General features: G+C 49.4%; 1 long non-coding RNA gene across 1 annotated transcript; it reads right to left on the minus strand.

Annotated features, from left to right (window-relative positions):
* Nucleotides 1–602: 602 nt before the first annotated feature.
* On the minus strand, nucleotides 603–4,852 carry LOC106728204. The gene is made up of 3 exons (XR_001364481.1): nucleotides 4,794–4,852; nucleotides 1,977–2,129; nucleotides 603–1,284 (listed from the first exon to the last, which is right to left on the minus strand). It is a non-coding gene; the product is annotated as an uncharacterized LOC106728204 (long non-coding RNA).
* Between the last annotated feature and the right edge of the window lie 1,147 nt (nucleotides 4,853–5,999).

Raw genomic sequence — 5,999 nt, forward strand, 5'->3', positions numbered from 1 at the left:
AGGCAGCCCCCTCTCATGACCATAGATTAGGGCAGTGGTTGGCAAACCGGGGCTCGTGAGCCACATGCGGCTTTTTGGCCCCTTGAGTGTGGCTCTTCCACATAATACCACGTGTGGGCAAGCACATACATTGCGATTGAAACTTCATGGCCCATGCACAGAAGTTGGTTTTCGGCCTGGGCGAGTCTATTTTGAAGAAGTGGCGTTAGAAGAAGTGGGGGGTGCAGGCGGGGCTCAGGATACGCAGCGCGGGGGAGGCGCGCGCGATTCATGCACGAGTTGAGTGAGCCAGTCAGTCAGCAGTCTCATGTGCAGTGGTTAGTGCTAGTCACGTCCGAAAATCGCGCGCACATGACAAAAGATAGACGAAACAAGTATACAAGACGAGAGTGGATGGGAGAGTTGGAAGGGGTCGACCTCAGCGAACGTATCTCAATCAGATTGAGGACATTTTTAGCAAAGGCCAGCTTAGGAGCACCCTAATGAAGTTAATAACCATGTACCTACCTATATAGCTTAAGTTTAAAAAATTTGGCTCTCAAAAGAAATTTCAATCGTTGTACTGTTGATATTTGGCTCTGTTGACTAATGCGTTTGCCGACCACTGGGTTAGGGTCACCCTGGGCAGGGCACACCCACTGTTTCTAGAACGGGCTTGGCTCACGGCCAGGTCACTGGGAGAGATCTGCCCTTAGGGATGACCTCAGCGTTTGGACCTGGACCTGCTTGGACTTGGCTCCTCACTAAATGACCCAGGTAGGCTCTGTGATCTGGCTTCTGAACAGAACCTCTTGGCTGCTGAGCTTTGGGGGGAGGGGGTGAGAGAGGGATATTATTTGCTTCTAGGTAACAGAAACCCTGCGGGAATCTGGCTTAGCCAGCGAGGAAGCCCCAGGGGAGGGTGGGCTTTCAGGTCTGTGGCTATGGCATCCCGATGGGGACATAAAGTGTCCTTCAGGGACTGTGCCATTTTTCCCTTCACGCACGAGGCCGCCAGCTTCCCCACAGTCTCACCAACAGAACGTGCTGTCAGACATTTGGATTTTTGCCAATCTGATAGGTGCCAAGCGGCATCGCCGTGTTATTTCCATTTTAATTGCTCTTCTTGTGAGAGAAGTTGAGCATTTTTCCGTCTGCTTAAGGGCTACCAGTGTTTCCTTTTCTGAGAAATCTCTCTACCGACATGGCTCACTTGCCATCTGGGTTGCTGGTCTTGGGTGCAGGTTCTGTCTGTCTGTCTCTCTGCTGGTGGTGGAACCCAGGTGACAGCCGCCTTCCCGGACACTGAGAGGCGGAGGAGTCAGGAGGGCTGCGTTCTGTCTGTGGCTAATCTCACCCCAGTTCCCAACCCCAGGCTCCCTTTCCTGCTTCTTCTATAGACAAGAAGAGCTGCCCTAGCCCGTCTGGCTCAGTGGATAGAGCGTCGGCCTACGGACTGAAGGGTCCTGGGTTTGATTCTGATCAAAGGCATGTACCTCAGTCCCAGGCTCCTCCCTGGCCCCGGGCCCTAGTTGGGGCATGTGCAGGAGGCAACCAATCAATGTGTTTCAATCACATCAATATTTCTCTCTGTCTTTCCCTCTCTCTTCCACTCTCTCTAAAAATCCATGGAAAAATATCCGTGGGCGAGGACTGAAAAAAAAAAAGAAGAGCTAAAAACTCATGTTCCACCCGGCCAGTGTGACTCAGCGATTGGGCGTTGACCCATGAACCAGGTCAGGGTTCAATAGAAGAGCTAAGAACTCATGTTCCACCCAGCCAGTGTGACTCAGTGATTGGGCGTTGACCCATGAACCAGGTCAGGGTTCAATTCCCGGTCAGGGCACATGCCCGGGTTGTGGGCTCCATCCCCAGTAGGAGGTGAGCAGGAGGCAGCTGATGAATGATTCTCTGATCATTGATGTTTCTCCCTTTCTCTCTCTGAAATCAATAAAAATATATTTAAAAAAACACCTCACGTTCCTAATCTGCCTTACCTCTCGGGGTGGCCACGTGACACCGGCCTGCTCGGTGAGATGAAAGTGGAAGGGTGCTCGGGAATTTCTGGGGAACCTCTGGTTAGAAAAGGGACCAGGGTCACTGGCATAGCCCCTTTCTTCCTGCCTCACACTGGATGGAATGGCTGCCTTCTTGACACCATAAAGGAAAGACAGAGAGAACCAAAGACATGTTGATCCTAATACCATTCCAGCCACCAAACCAAGGCCAGGAACCGCCTCCCTCCTGACTTGTGCACCGAGCTCATTAAATATCTTCACTCTTAAACCACCGCTTGTGCCCTGGCTGGTCTGGCTCAGTGGATAGAGTGTCAGTCTGGGGACTGAAGGGTCCCGGGTTCGATTCTGGTCGGGGGCACATGCCCAGGTTGCAGGCTCGGTGCAGCCAATCAATAATTCTCTCTCGTAATTGATGTGTCTCTCTCTCTTTCTCTCTCTCCCCCTTCCTCTCTGAAGTCAATAAAAATATATTTAAAAAACAAACAAACAAAAAACCCCACCGCTTGTTAGGGTGTGTGTGAGACGGGCGGGGGTGTCCTGCTACTTGCTGATAAAAACAGTCCTAATTGATAGTACGTGGTTGTCTTTTAGGAGGGAGAAAACTTGTCCCGGAAGTCACCCCTTCGTCTCCCTGGACTTCTCAGAATATTGGCTACTATTGCTTCACATGCCCTTTCCTGAACCAAGTGCCTTCAGGGGAATAGGTTCCCCTTGGGCCAATGAGGTGACACCTGGGGTGTGGGGGTCAACTTCCCCTGAGGCAGATGGGCACAAGGAAGAGAGGAGGGTCCAGCCGGTGTGGCTCAGTGGTTGAGCACCGACCTATGAACCAGGAGGTCACGGTTTGATTCCCAGTCAAGGGCACATGCCCAGGTTGTGGGCTTGATGCCCAGTGTGGGGCGTGTGGGGAGGCAGCTGATCCATGATTCTCTCTCATCATTGATTGTGTGGGGAGGCAGCTGTTCCATGATTCTCTCTCATCATTGATGTTTCTATCTCTCTCTCCCTTTCTCTCTAAAAAATCAATAAAGGGGAAAAAATACATGAAGAGACTACACTTGCTTATACACTCCACAAAGGCAGGGGTATCCCTGATCCCCAGGAATTGATGGAAAATGTTGGCCAGGACAGAGCCCTTCGACATCAACCCGGAGGCCTGCCTGCACCTTGGCATGAGTCCCCTGAGTTGGGGGCTACGGTAATTCAATAGGCTGCCCTCGGACCTAATTGCACTGGTACCTGCTCTATATTTCCCCGTCGAGACCACAAGAAACCTGTGTCCCCCTAGCTGGTTTGGCTCAGTGGATAGATCATCGGCCTGCAGACTGAAGGGTCCTGGATTCGATTCCAGTCAAGGGCACATGCCTGGGTTTCGGGCTCGATCCCCAGTGTGGGGCGTGCAGGAGGCAGCCAATCCATGATTCCCTCTCATCATTGATGTTTCTATCTCTCTCCCTCTCCCTTCCTCTCTGAAATCAATAAAAATATTTTTTTAAAAAATTAAAAAGACACCAGTGTAGCGAAGATCACGAGGTGGGCGTGGCGCTGGGCTGTTGAGCCCATTTTGGTTCCCAGGCATCACCCCTTCCTTTTCCGGGGCCGCCCACAACACCCCTCACCTCTCGCTCAGCCCTCTGGCTCAGCGTCCGGAAGTCTCTGCTTTCTTCTCTTTCCAAAGCAGGGGCGGCCTTCTGACCCTCGCCAACCTTCCCTCTCATTTTCCATTTGTAATTCTGCAAAGGCCGCTGGCTTGATTCAGCATCCTCCTCAGCGGCCAGGGTATAATTAGTCCAGGCCAAGGGACCTGACTTCACATAGCCAGGAGCTCACTGTCAAACCCTGCCACCCACCCACCCAGGACTCGGTAAGCGCTAGCTCCTTCCTGGTGATGCTCACGCGCCAGCCAGGTCTGAACGGCAAAGCCCCATTGCCCTCGGGTCCCTGTCTTCTGTGGCCTCCCCGCCTGCGTTCCCCCATCTCGGCTCCTAGCAACAGGCCTGCTCTGTCTTTCGTCATCTCTCTCTGAACCGAACAAAAAGCTCCTTTCAATGGTCCTCCATGGCAGTGTTCTGTAACAGTTAGGCCTGCTTCCCCCATTATAACAAGTAATGTACGCTCATTAAAGAAAAATCCAGTTAAGTAGGAAGATGGAATAAGGGGAAATAACTCCCTGTCCCATGACCTAAACCCAGCTTAGTTAACATCGCAGTGCCTTCTGGGAGGTGTTACGACTTGTTCATCTTGGAGTGCTTTCTTTTAAAAATTTCCTTCTAGCACTACCCGGTTTGGCTCAGTGGATAGAGTGTTGTCCTGTGGACTGAAGGGTCCCGAGTTCGATTCCGGTCAAGGGCACATGCCTGGGTTGTAGGCTCAATCCCCAGTGGGGGGTGAGCAGGAGGCAGCCAATCCATGATTCTCTCTCATCATTGATGTTTCTATCCCTCTCTCCCTCTCCCTTCCTTTCTGAAATCAATAAAAATATATTTTTATTGATTTCCTTCTAAATCTGAGCTCTCACGGCTAACCTTTGCAGACCCTTTGACAAAACAATTAATGCAATTTCTGCAGAGATTCTAACCTTAGTGCCTTCATTTCTGAAGTATCCAAATTTTTCTATGGGGGACCTATGTTGCTTTGGTAATCACAAAAATGTAACATCTGTGTTGTGGGCTGAACTGCGTCCCCCCAAATTCCCATGTGGAAATCCTAAGCCCCAGACCTCAGAACATGACTGTATTTGGAGGGAGATAGGGTCTTGAGAGAGTTTGGGAGACCCGATTCTGGACCCACACTTACCTGAGCTCAGCGGTTCAGATCCCAGCTCAGCTGTTTCTTCCTGTATTCAACGTTTCTCATCTGTAAAATGAGGGTCACAAAAGCATGGGGATGGGGACTCAATGAATGAATGAAGCCAAAGTGATACTTTTGAATGAATGTATCTAAACTACTCTGTCCAGTAGAGTAGCCACCAGCTGCACACACCTGCTGAACATCTGAAATGCTCATTTTTTAAAATAATTTTTATTTTTACCACTGAGCCACACCAGTTGGGCCTATTTCATTAAAAAAAAATGTTTAGCCCCAGCCAGTTGGCTCAGTGGATAGAGCATTGGCCTGAGGACTGAAGGGTCCTGGGTTCGATTCCTGGTCAGAGCACATGCCCAGGTTGCGGCTTGAGTCCCAGTAGGGGGTGTGCAGGAGGCAGTCGATCAATGATTCTCTCTCTCCCTCTCTCTTCTTCTCTGAAATCAATAAAATTTAAAAATAACTGAATAATTTTTATTTTTTAGTTACAGTTGATGCACAATATTATATTAGTTTCAGGGAGACAACCATGTGATTAGACATTGATATAACTTACAAAGTGATCACCCTAATAAATCTAGTACCCATCTGACATCATATATAGCTATTACAATATTGTTGACTATATTCCCTATGCAGTACTTTACATCCCCTTGGCGATCCTTGTTTCCTTTTAAAAAATAAAATAGCCCTAGTGGGTTTGGCTCAGTGGATAGAGCATTGGCCTTCGGACTGAATGGTCCCAGGTTCCATTCTGGTCAAGGGCATGTACCTTGGTTGCAGGCACATCCCCAGTAGGGGGTGTGCAGGAGGCAGCTGATTGATGTTTCTCTCTCATCAGTGTTTCTACCTCTCGATCCCTCTCCCTTACTCTCTGTAAAAATATTTTTAAAAATGAAATAAAAAAATAAAGAAGGAAAAAATAAAATAGCCCTAGTGTGTTTGGCTCAGTGCATAGAGCATCGGCCTGCGGACCGAAGGGTCCTGGGTTTGATTCCGGTCAAGGGCATGTACCTTGGTTGCAAGCATGATCCCAGGCCCCGGTCGGGGCACCTGCAGGAGGCAACCAATTGATGTGTCTCTCTCACATTAATGTTTTTCCCTCTTGATCTCTTCCCCTCCTTTCTTTTTTCATTTTTTTATTTTCAAAAATGTATTCCTTATTGATTTCAGAGAGAAAGGGGGGGAGAGAGAGAG

The sequence above is a fragment of the Myotis brandtii genome, unplaced genomic scaffold, assembly GCF_000412655.1.
Source record: "Myotis brandtii unplaced genomic scaffold, ASM41265v1 scaffold561, whole genome shotgun sequence".
Lineage (NCBI taxonomy): Eukaryota > Metazoa > Chordata > Mammalia > Chiroptera > Vespertilionidae > Myotis > Myotis brandtii.